This window comes from Leucopleurus acutus (assembly GCF_964270905.1).
Source record: "Leucopleurus acutus genome assembly, chromosome: X".
NCBI classification, from domain to species: Eukaryota; Metazoa; Chordata; class Mammalia; order Artiodactyla; family Delphinidae; genus Leucopleurus; species Leucopleurus acutus.
The window spans coordinates 63775877-63789087 of NC_139148.1; the positions used below are offsets into that span (position 1 = coordinate 63775877).

General features: G+C 39.4%; 1 protein-coding gene across 2 annotated transcripts in view; it reads right to left on the reverse strand.

Moving 5' to 3' along the window:
* Positions 1-10790, reverse strand: part of RLIM (ring finger protein, LIM domain interacting) — a 36514-nt gene extending 25724 nt beyond the window's left edge. Inside the window, exon 1 of one of the 2 annotated variants that reach the window (XM_082864927.1) lies at positions 10621-10790. The gene's annotated coding sequence lies outside the window, so the exon portion shown is untranslated. Of the gene's footprint in view, positions 1-8729; positions 8747-10620 lie in introns of those variants that run through there. The other variant, XM_082864928.1, reaches the window with a different exon arrangement.
* Positions 10791-13211: the final 2421 nt, after the last annotated feature.

Below are 13211 nucleotides of genomic sequence, written 5' to 3' on the forward strand. Positions count from 1 at the left end.
TGAAGAGACTGTCCTTTCTCCACTATACATTCCTGCCTCCTTTATCAAAGATAAGGTGACCATATGCGTGTGGGTTTATCTCTGGGCTTTTTATCCTGTTCCATTGATCTATCTTTCTGTTTTTGTGCCAGTACCATACTGTCTTGATTACTGTAACTTTGTAGTATACAAGACTATATATAAACTTTAAATAAATACATTCCTTCAGTCCCAATAGGCATGTCCAATGTATTCAACGTCACTATGAGCTATTTAGACCATGTTCATTTCCGGTATGAAAACTTCCAAAATGACAAAACACCTTTTATAAGCAGGCTTAACCCAGCAGGGCTTATTTTTATTTTTTATTTTATTTATTTATTTTTACATCTTTATTAGAGTATAATTGCTTTACAATGGTGTGTTAGTTTCTGCTTTATAACAAAGTGAATCAGTTATACATATACATATGCTCCCTTATCTCTTCCCTCTTGCGTCCCCCTCCCTCCCACCCTCCCTATCCCACCCCTCCAAGCAGTCACAAAGCACAGAGCTGATCTCCCTGTGCTATGCGGCTGCTTCCCACTAGCTCTCTACCTTACATTTGGTAGTGTATATATGTCCATGCCTCTTTCTCGCTTTGTCACAGCTTACCCTTCCCCCTCCCCATATACTCAAGTACGTTCTCTAGTAGTTCTGTGTCTTTATTCCTGTCTTACCCCTAGGTTCTTCATGACATTTTTTCCCTTAAATTCCATATATATCTGTTAGCATACGGTGTTTGTCTTTCTCTGACTTACTTCACTCTGTATGACAGACTCTAGGTCTATCCACCTCATTACAAATAGCTCAATTTCGTTTCTTTTTATGGCTGAGTAATATTCCATTGTATATATGTGCCACATCTTCTTTATCCATTCATCCGATGATGGACACTTAGGTTGTTTCCATCTCCTGGCTATTATAAATAGAGCTGCAATGAACATTTTGGTACATGACTCTTTTTGAATTACAGTTTTCTCAGGGTATATGCCCAGTAGTGGGATTGCTGGGTCATATGGTAGTCTATTTGTAGTTTTTTAAGGAACCTCCATACTGTTCTCCATAGTGGCTGTACCAATTCACATTCCCACCAGCAGTGCAAGAGTGTTCCCTTTTGTCCACACCCTCTCCAGCATTTATTGTTTCTAGATTTTTTGGTGATGGTCATGCTGACTGGTGTGAGATGATATCTCATTGTAGTTTTGATTTGCATTTCTCTAATGATTAATGATGTTGAACATTCTTTCATGTGTTTGTTGGCAGTCTGTATATCTTCTTTGGAGAAATTTGGGTCTTCTGCCCATTTTTGGACTGGGTTGTTTGTTATTGAGCTGCATGAGCTGCTTGTAAATTTTGGAGATTAATCCTTTGTCAGTTGCTTCATTTGCAAATATCTTCTCCCATTCTGAGGGTTGTCTTTTGGTCTTGTTTATGGTTTCCTTTGCTGTGCAAAAGCTTTGAAGTTTCATTAGGTCCCATTTATTTTTGTTTTTATTTCCATTTCTCTGGGAGGTGGATCAAAAAGGATCTTGCTGTGTTTTATGTCATAAAGTGTTCTGCCTATGTTTTCCTCTAAGAGTTTGATAGTTTCTGGCCTTACATTTAGGTCTTTAATCCATTTTGAGCTTATTTTTGTGTATGGTGTTAGGGAGTGATCTAATCTCATACTTTTACATGTACCTGTCCAGTTTTCCAAGCACCACTTATTGAAGAGGCTGTCCTTTCTCCACTGTACATTCCTGCCTCCTTTATCAAAGATAAGGTGACCATATGTGTTTGGGTTTATCTCTGGGCTTTCTACCCTGCTCCATTGATCTATTTTTCTGTTTTTGTGCCAGTACCATACTGTCTTGATTACTGTAGCTTTGTAGTATACAAGACTATAAACTAAATACATTCCTTCAGTCCCAATAGGCATGTCCAACGTATTCAACCTCACTGTGAGCTTTTTAGACCATGTTCATTTCCGGTATGAAAACTTCCAAAATGACAAAACAGCTTTTATAAGCAGTCTGAACCCAGCAGGGCTTATTTTTTAATAAGTCAACTTTTAGTATTTTTGTTTTAAATAGAGTTGCCCCTCAGATAAATAATATGTTTTATTACCCTTATTTCTTTCAGAATACTGTGTGCCAATATATCCAAATCCATTCCTGGAACACAAGCAGCCAAATTAGAAAATTTGCCCAGTCATTTCAAAAACTACTCATTTGGTCAATAAATGTATGACTGTGTCAGGTAAATTTAATTCCGGGGAGGAAAAGCCAGCAAGAAAACCAAACCTGAGATTTATTCTGTAACTAGGGAGTTTAAAGCAGATTTTATTCACCTTGAGAATTTTAAAGCATTTTTAGTGATCTCCAATTCTCCTACAGTCATTATCATATATTAATAAAAATTATGCAGATTACTATGTTTCTAACCACTGCTAAAAGTATTTCATTTAATTCTCCTAATCCACGTACGCCAATCTTTAAAAAATGTAATTTTGTTATAACGTTAGGGCAAAAAGTCACTTAAAACATACTGTTCAGGGGCTTCCCTTGTGGCACAGTGGCTGAGAGTCCGCCTGCCAATGCAGGGGACACGGGTTCGTGCCCCGGTCCGGGAAGATCCCACATGCCGCAGAGCAGCTGGGCCCGTGAGCCATGGCCGCTGAGCCTGCGCATCCGGAGCCTGTGCTCCACAACAGGAAAGGCCACAACAGTGAGAGGCCCGCGTACCGCAAAAAAAAAGAAAATACTGTCAAGAAAATGGAAACTACCAAGAATTGATTTTATAATTTAAGATCATAATCTGAGATATTTGTATACATACATATCTGTCTACTTACCACTGTGTGTGTGTGTGTGTGTGTGTGTGTGTGTGTGTGTGTGTGTGTGCATATTTCCCCTAGGGGCTGGGATTCAGTACTCATTAATTCAGTGCTTATGGTGAGTTTATAGAAAATATCTACAAGAATAATGAGAATTGACTATATATTATAGAATAGGGATGAATGTATAATATCAAAAATAACAGCAAGCGGGCTTCCCTGGTGGCGCAGTCGTTGGGAGTCCGCCTGCCAATGCAGGGGACACGGGTTCATGCCCCGGTCCAGGAAGATTCCACATGCCGCGGAGCGGCTGGGCCCGTGAGCCATGGCCGCTGAGCCTGCGCGTCCGGAGCCTGTGCTCCGCAACAGGAGAGGCCACAACAGTGAGAGGCCCCTGTACCGCAAAAAAAAAAAAACAAAAAAAAACATAGAAAACATACTGCTCAGTACTAATGGGTCAGAAGACCTGGTGCTAAGTATAAGTACACGCATACTATATTCAATGGACATACTGCATCAATTAAGAAGATTTAAGGCACTAAAATATATGGTTAACAAAACAACAGACTTAAAAAACTGAATTCTGGAATTCAAATGCCTGTGTGAATATCAGTTTTAAAATAAGCCACATCTATTAAGTCTGGAAGAAATAACCTCTTTTTAAAAACAAAAAGGTAAACAAAACAAAACAAAACAAAAACAAAAACAAAAAGGTAGGGCTTCCCTGGTGGCGCAGTGGTTGAGAGTCTGCCTGCCGATGCAGGGGACACGGGTTCATGCCCTGGTCTGGGAAGATCCCACATGCTGTGGAGCGGCTAGGCCCGTAAGCCATGGCCGCTGAACCTGCGCGTCCAGAGCCTGTGCTCCGCAATGAGAGAGGCCACAACAGTGAGAGGCCCGCGTACTGCCAAAAAAACCCAAACAAACAAACAACAAAAAAAAAAAACAAGAAAAACAAAAACAACAACAAAAAACCAAAAAGGTATGGTGTGAGGGAGGAATCAAGGTAACCTAATACCAACCAACTACTAAAGTATTATACCTTGAGCATCGTCACCTTTTGGATGTGTTCATACAAGCTCCAAAACTCGATAGTGTTCTAAAGCACAACATGCCAATGAAAAAAAATCATAGGTACCAACATAAAAATGTGTCATACTGAAAAGAGAAGGGCAAACATTATTGTGTTTGCAACAGAGCTTCTTCATTAAGAACCTCAGAGTAGATGAGAATTAATGACATGCAAGCCTTGTGAATAATGAAAATGTCAGCTCAATAATATCATCACCAAAATGAAAAATACTCAATATAGTTAAAAACAAAAAAAGGTCAAATCACAAAGAACTGCTGAATCTGAGGTCATGAAAATAAAATACCATCGTATATGTAGTTATATACAAAAGTGTTGGGAATTGTTCCTATATAGAATGTTTCATTAAAATTTTTTTTAATGAAAAAAATTTTTTAACAGCATTTGTAGCAAATCAAAGGTTGATTACCAGATAGCTTTTTTATTCTATGAGTAGCAGGGTGGAATTTAGCTCTGTGAAAATGGAAAAAGGATACTAGATTCTACTCTTGGCTGTAACAGTAACTGTAAATTTGGCCAATTTATTTAACCTTTTGTGTCTCAGGATCTCCATCAATATTAGAGTACTGGATTAAGCTATCTACAAGATACCTTTCCAATTCTATGAATCTGTGACTATGAATAAGATATAACCTGCATCACATTACAATACTAAGTCAGAAAAATAAAGCTTAAGAAAAAACATGAATAACTAGGATGTAAGCTTAGAAGCTGTGCTTTTCTTACTGCTATTTCACTCATACACTTCTGTCTCTTTTTATGACTATCTTATTTTTTTTTTAAAGAAATATAAAGCATTCCTCTTTAAAAAACAGGGCAGGGTTTATATTTCACTGCCTTTACTTATTGCACGGTACCTCTCACCACCCACACAATTTGCTGATCACTTCCATTACTGGCCTATCAGAGGATGCTACTAAGGCCTCCACCACTGCTGATACTACTAGAGCAAAATGGGATTATAAAATATCTGCATGGCAATGTTAGCTTAGCCTGGTTTATATTCTTCTACCTCTACCACTTGAAAAGGACAGCAGGAAAAAAAGGATTCAGCATGTGTCTAATCTCTTGGCAGGAAGTCTGCAGCTCACAAATAATTCTGATTTACAACAACCCTCTAAAACAGTTAAACCGAAGAATATTAACAATGTCAACAAATCAAAGGATGGAGACCAAGCCAAATGCTGCCAATTCACAGGATCAAGTTAGTTAAAAAAAGAAACCATTATAATGACATTTCAATTCACTCAAGTACTTTAGACAGTGAATTTAATCTTCAATTACCCAGTTCAACCCAGTTCATGCTCTTTTATTATCAAGCTATGCCACTAAATTAGAATTTGGTCTTATTCACACTAACTCAATTCTGACTTCTCATTATTCTCAAGAAGTCAAAAAATGACTCAAAAACCCAAAAGATTCATGTGTTTATTTTTAAGTTATTAATGTAAAAGTCACTGATTACTGGCAATTTTGGTGTTAATTGGTAAAGTACTACTTTTTTTTTTAAACATCTTTATTGGGGTATAATTGCTTTACAATGGTGTGTTAGTTTCTGCTTTATAACAAAGTGAATCAGTTATACATATACATATGTTCCCATATGTCTTCCCTCTTGCATCTCCCTCCCTCCCACCCTCCCTATCCCACCCCTCCAGGCGGTCACAAAGCACCAAGCGAATATCCCTGTGCCATGCGGCTGCTTCCCACTAGCTATCTACCTTACGTTTGGTAGTGTGTATATGTCCATGACTCTCTCTCGTCCTGTCACAGCTCACCCTTCCCCCTCCCCATATCCTCAACTCCGTTCTCCAGTAGGTCTGCGTCTTTATTCCTGTCTTACCCCTAGGTTCTTCAAGACTTTTTTTTTTCTTAAATTCCATATATATGTGTTAGCATATGGTATTTGTCTTTTTCTTTCTGACTTACTTTACTCTGTATGACAGACTCTAGGTCTATCCACCTCATTACAAATAGCTCAATTTCGTTTCTTTTTATGGCTGAGTAATATTCCATTGTATATATGTGCCACATCTTCTTTATCCATTCATCTGATGATGGGCACTTAGGTTGTTTCCGTCTCCGGGCTATTGTAAATAGAGCTGCAATGAACATTTTGGTACATGACTCTTTTTGAATTTTGGTTTTCTCAGGGTATATGCCCAGTAGTGGGATTGCTGGGTCATATGGTAGTTCTATTTGTAGTGTTTGAAGGAACCTCCATACTGTTCTCCATAGTGGCTGAACCAATTCATATTCCCACCAGCAGTGCAAGAGTGTTCCCTTTTCTCCACACCCTCTCCAGCATTTATTGTTTCTAGATTTTTTGATGATGGCCATTCTGACTGGTGTGAGATGATATCTCATGGTAAAGTACTACTTTTTAAGAAATAAGTTTTCCACCAAAGTGAACTATTTAAAAGAGTGAAGTCAATTTTTAAAATTAAAATCACTTGACCAAAAAAGAAAATATTATCTACACAAATACAAATGACTGCTATATTGTTTGAGGAAAACAATACTGTGTTACAGAACCAAAAACGTTGACAACTGTGATCCCTGAACCAGTGCTCCTACACAGAAATGGTGACAAAGTTGACCATATATCCACGGTCTGTCCAGAAGAGTAGCAGTCTACAACTGTTGTCCTGTAGTAATTATTAATATGGCCCTCTTTCACGCCTAAGTGTCCCAGTTTGGATAAATTATATGGTCATCTTAGATGTAACTGACACTAACAGGAACTTTGGTCAATAAAAAATGAAAATTGTAATTAGAGTTAAATCCTTTCTTCATACACTCAAGTGAAGAACAAGAGGAAAGAGATCATTTTTCATTCCAGAAAAAACTGAAAACACTGAACACAAATATCTCCTCTCCCCCACAGAAAGTATCACGTTCATCACCATGTAAACGCTGTAATAGCAGCCAAACCTGTAGTAGTGAAATTATTGCAAGAGGTCCACAAATCTACATACATATACCATGCACTGTCTACAGATATTTGTCTCCCACATATGTTGGTGATATTATGACTAATGAAATTAAAACCTTGGGTTGAAGCACTAAAATACAAGAATATCTACAGCAAAAATATCAAGTATATATTTCAAGAGCAAAACCACAAGTTCACAAATATATTCCCAAATTGTTCAAGATTGTCAAGATTTTTACATATAAAATGAACTGCTTGATTATCTGGGAAACTTCCATATTCCAGGTTGGAAAAAAAAATAATGAAGGAAAAATAGACACAGAAGTGTTACTGCTTTCTTACACTGGGTATCAAAATGTCAAAGGATCACGTAAGTTGGATACTTTTTAAAATCAATGGGCCATAAAGTTTTGGAAATGTCTGTGTTATACAGAAATGTTAAGGAATTAGACTTACAAAAGAAAAACATGTCCCAGCCCTAGTCAGTGGCCCAAAATTCTAGCACCTGATTGGTCTGGGTTTGACAGAGGACTTTTTACTTTCTAATTTGTTATCTACTTTACAGTAAATCAAGGGAACAGGAGGTTGGTGAGTGGTTTGCTCTATTTCCCAAACCGCTAGAGCTTTGGGAAAAGTAATATACACATTATAATTCCATAAATGCATTTGATCTACTGTATTATTTAAGGCCTCACTACATGTTCACTAATCTGAAAGAATATATCCAATCAGCCTAACAGTTCTAGATGACTTCATTATTAAGCTATTTCTTAAAGCCACTTCTGATTTTAAATTAAGTTTATCAAACTTTTTCACAAGCAGTTAACAGCTGAAACAGGAACCTTGACAGACCAAAAAAGAGGGTGTAATTGCTAAATAAGTCTCACCTGCTTCATAAAGCAAATTTCCTTTAACAAAAGTTTTTGATGCAAATAACCTACAGATCTTAAAAATTACAACCTTTCATTTTCTTTGCATTTCCAATCTAATTAGATAGCAATTAAGTCTAAAGACATAAAACCTTAGTGACTTTGGCATCAGACAGACCTGAGTTAAAATGGGGGCTCTACCACTTATTAGCTATGTAATTGAGGACAAATTACCTAGTCTCTCCTTTGAGTCTCAGTTACCTCTGTAAAATAGGTAACATCCTCATGAAGCTTTGCTGTAAGGAGTACAAAATGATGCATGTGAAGCACAGGACCTAGCACATAAGTATTCAATACAAATTAGTTATGAATTTAGGCTAACTACCCATCGCAGTTTGCCTGGGACAATGCAGGTTTGCACCTGGATGCATTATTAATAATGTCCCTTTTGCTCTTAAAAGCATCCTGGCTAGGGCAATAAATTATGTGGCTACCTTAACAATGATGGTGAAAGGAGTTAATACCAATTAGAGTATTAATATATCATTTATGAGTTTTTGGACCTTGAAGGAAAAAAATCGAATGTCACACAAAATAATGAGATTATATTCCTGTAGTACAGTCTACTGATAATTCATTTTGTTATTCAATAAACATTTAAACACTATTTATTTATACCCATCTCATTCCAACAGTAATTTAAGGCAGCAAATTTCTGTATTGTTTTTTCTGTTCCATACAGGTACTGGTAAATTTCAAACGTTATTTTAAAGGAAAAAAATTGACAGGTACAGCACTAATGAGGTTCCAGCTACTCAGGAACACTACCTTTTGAATTCCCAGTGAAAAACACCCATTCTGATCATGAAGAATGCCCAAGACCAACTAACATATATCAAATAAGCCCATCCAATTACAGGGCCTGCAAAACAGAATAAATATTTTTAAACATGCATTCTACACATAAATCATCAGGAGACGCAACAAAAAATAAATTACCTGACTGTTATATGACATAGTATTGTAATACAATAAACTGGATTTTAGTTTTCTTCACTCTCTGCTCTAGAAAAAAAAAGAATCCATTATTCTTCCTCTTTTATAAGATAGACATTTTCTTTGAAACAGACACATCCTAAAAAAATACATATCCTATATATTTTAGATACAGATACACACACATACATACACACACACACTCACCACAACCCAACGTAACTCAACATTAGTATTAGGATATTTGGGGAGACTGAGAAGGTCAGAGGGAACCAGGAATCTTATATGTTATATATAAGATAGCCTTTAAAGGCCGAGAGCCAATCTACCTTTTAATATAAAGTTACTTAAAATAGGCCTTTTCTCATGAGACCATTAATTATTTTCAGATTCTCAGTTACTTCCAAAAACTTATTTGGCACATTACACTAGCCTAAGGCAGTAATTAAAGTATGAAAGATCATCAGGACATCTTAGGCTAAAGAAAAACATTTTTTCAGTAAGAGTATACTAAAATCCAACTAAAAGATATTTAGATTGGTCTTCCTGGGTACTTTATTTTTACAACTTAGAAAACCGATTTTGGGGGAGCGATAACTGTGCCTGCCTGCTCTCAAGTCATCCAGGACGGACATAATGTACCTGATGGGGTGATATAAGTATTCTGTCTTTAATAAGGAGAAGAATCAAAAAATGATTAGTAATAGTATGTCTATTTCTTCCTTCAATCATCCAAAGCCACTGCGGTTAATTCTGATTCAGGAAATGCGGGCTCCTTATTTCCAGCAAAAAATTATTCTGGGACCTTGCAAACAGTGGATGACAACCTGATATAAATGCTTCCTCTTGCCCCCAAACTAAAGAATGACCTAAATAACAAGCCTGCTAGTCCTCAGAATCCCGGACTAACCTGTGGAATAAGTATGGTGAAACTGTCTAGGGAAGGAACGTGGCTGTCTCCTCCATCTTGAAATTAATCAGCATAAGGGAAAAAGGGACTGAGTATTCAGGAAGCAGAAGCCCAACCGGTTAATACTAGTTACTAAAGCTATGGCGTACGTGGCAGGTACCGCCCGCAGAAGCCGAGACCCTTAGGCATTTTTTTGAGGGGGGAGGGGTTGGGTTGCTCACGGATTGAACGGAAATTAACTTCAAAATCATTTGGCCCAATTCCCACCCTCACCCAGGGAAAAACAACAAACACGCAACAGCTTTTCCCTCCCTTTTGGGGGGATCCTTGCAGTGATATCTGCCAAAGGATATGCCAGGGTTATTCGAGCAAGGGAGTAAACCACATTTGCCTCAGATCCTCAGGGAAGATGTCATCGTGGCCCCAGGGGGCGCCTAATTGATAGTGCCCTGCAGAAGGGCTCAAAATGGGGTTTTGCAAATCCTGGGAAATATAAAGGCCCGCAAGTTCTCAGCATCTAACTTAGAGCAGCCTGATTTTTCCCCCATTTCCTAAACCCAAGCCCGCCATGTAAAAGGGAGGGGGGGAGGAGGACGCGAGGGAAGTCTCCAGAGAACCGAGGAGAGAAAAACCTGAGACGGTCAAAGATTCTCACGCCTGAAGCCAACACTCGAAAATCGCCTGCCCAAAATTCTTACGGTTCTGGAGGGCCCCGGCCGCGGCTCGAGCGGCCACGAAGAGGAAGTACTTCCCACCTCCTTCCCCTTCTTCAAAGAGCCTGTCGGCCATACACCCAACTAAAATGGCAGCGGCGACTACGCCACGGAGCCCCCCGCAGCAACCTGCGCCTGGGGTCCGGAGGCGGCGCTGAGCCTCCGCCACGATGCGCCACTCAGGCCATTTTGAGAGAACGCAGTAACCGCGGCTCCGCTGTCTTCCTCTCGCTCTCCATCCATTTCTCAGGATTCCCAAGGCTTCACTTACTCGGTTTTAGTGTCGGGATCCGACTCGGTCGGTCCGGCCGCCGCCGCCGCCGCCGCCGCCGCCGGGGCTCCTGCGCGCCTCCCCTACCGCCGCTCTCAAGCCCGCCTCCGATGAGTCGCTGGTTGAGACCCGCCTCTAGCCCAGCGCCTGCTCGGAGACGTTGCTCAGGCAGCCATTATCTTCCCCATTGTTACCAAGCAGCGACAGGAAACGCTTGCCCACAACAGGAAGTGATGATGCCGCGTCCGGGCCCCGCAGCCCGACTCCCAGCCGAGTAGCCAATCCCAGGCGATTGCTTGAAAAGGCTCAGTGGGAGGAGAAGGCTGCCGGCTGACGACGCGGCAAGGCGGGCCGCGGCCTGGAAAAGGAAAACCGCTGTGACGCCCACCATGTGACAGGCCCCACCCTCCTCCGCCATTTTGAATTGTGGCGAGAAATTTCGTGTTCTGAGAATTGTGGGAAAGTTGGCTTTCCAGTTTTGAAAGCTGGAGGATGTCATCGTCTGACTGCTGGAAAGCCTTTTCAGAGTGAGAAATGCGATACTAGTCTAACCTGACGTCGATTCATACAGTTAGTCCGGACCGGTTAATACAGCATCCTACCTTTATTCGACATCTATCGAGCGCCAGCTGTAGTGTCAAGCACTATTATAGATGTTGGGGATACAGCGGAAATTAAAGCGGACCAAAATCCCAGTTCTCGTGGGTCTTCATATTCTACTTGGGGGAGGGACAATAATTACTATATATATATATATGTGTATATATATATGTATAACATATATATAGTTGATGATAAATGCTAGGGAGAAAAATAAAGCGGGGGGAGGTGGGCGGGAGAACGCCCAGTGGGGGCAAACGGGAATTGCAGTTTTAAAAAGCGTGGTCAGAGGTGGCCTCTCTGAGATGGTAATTCTGAAATCCTTGGAAGAGGGCGGTGACTGTAAAACGGTGGGAAAATCTGATAAGGTTGGAATTTAAGGGCGGTTAAGGAAGGCCTTTCTTAGATGGTAATGTGTGAAGGAAGGTAGAGAATGAGCTACCCAGCATCCAACTGCCGTTTTCACAGTTAAAGAAAAACAACCACGGTTTTAGGGTGTGTCCCTGTTTTTTTTTTTCCCCATTTTTCTGTTTTCTGTGTTTTCAGGTAACACTCCAGCTACACTGGCTTTCTTAGTATTATTCCAGCGAACTAAACTTGTTCTCACCTCTACAACTTTACCTTTTCTCAACTGTCACCTCCCCAGAGAAGACTTCCCTAACCACCCTATCTGAAATAACGTCTTACCCGTCCCCTTACCTGCTTAATTTTCTTTAGAGCACTTCATCTGAAAATATATTATTTATTTGTTTACCCCACCCCCTTAAGAACAGTAAACCTTTTTGTTTTGTTCACTGTTATATCCGCAGCGAGTTCATAGTAGGCCCTCAAATATTTTTTGATAGAGTGCTGGCCTCGGCATGATGGCCATTTCATCAGCCAGAAATATATTTCACTCCAAGCAGTTACAACAATATCCCTCATACTTCCCTGTTCAACTTTCCAACAGGCTTGATATTGTCATTTTTGACAGTATGGGAATATGAGTTTGGTATTGTGTCTCTACTCAGCTTTTGTCTTATATTACATGTCATATACTAGAACTTTTACCTAGAATGTGTAAAATGAGTTCTTCAGTGGCCTGCAATTGCTATTAAGCCAGATATTGAGATTATGGCAATAACATTAGCCACTCCTTGACATATTCTTGAGGCAAACGTGGCTTAATGTAAAATATAAAATCACAAAAGAAGTGGAAAATGTAGGTGAATATGTCTATAGCCTTGGGGAGGTGGAAGGACTTTCTAAACATGACAAAAAGTCCATAAAAGGAATTACTGTTAAATACAACTTCATAAATGAAAGTAAAGCTTCTGAATGTCAAAACACAAGGTTAATAAAGTTAAAAGACAAATGACAAACTGAGAAAGATAATTTCCATATGACAGCTAAGGGGTAGTACTGATTTATAATAAAATTAAAAGAGAAATGAGAAATTGGCAAAAATGCTACATATGATAAACATATGATAAGCATGTATGGCTAGTATCACTACAGACAGTCCCCAATTTACGTGGTTCGACTTACGATTTTTTGACTTTACTATGGTGCAAAAGAGATACTCATTCAGTAGAAACTGTACTTCAGATTTGAATTTTGATCTTTCTCTGGGCTAGCGATATGCAGTATGATACTTTCTGGTGATGCTGGGCAGCAGCAGCAAGCTGCAGTTCCCAGTCAACCACATCATGAGGGTAAACAACCCAGACACTGATAGCAATTCTGTACCCACACAACCATTCCGTATTTCAGTACAGTATTCAATAAATTACATGAGATATTCATCACTTTATTATAAAATAGGCTTTGTGTTAGATGTTTTTGCTCAACTGTAGGCTAATTTAAGTCTTCTGAGCATGTTTAAGGTAGGCTAGGCTAAACTATGATGTTTGATATGTTATGTGTATTAAATGCATTTTCCACCTAGGATATTTTCAACTTAGGATGGATTTCTCGGGACGTAACCCCATCGTAAATTGAGGAAGATCTGT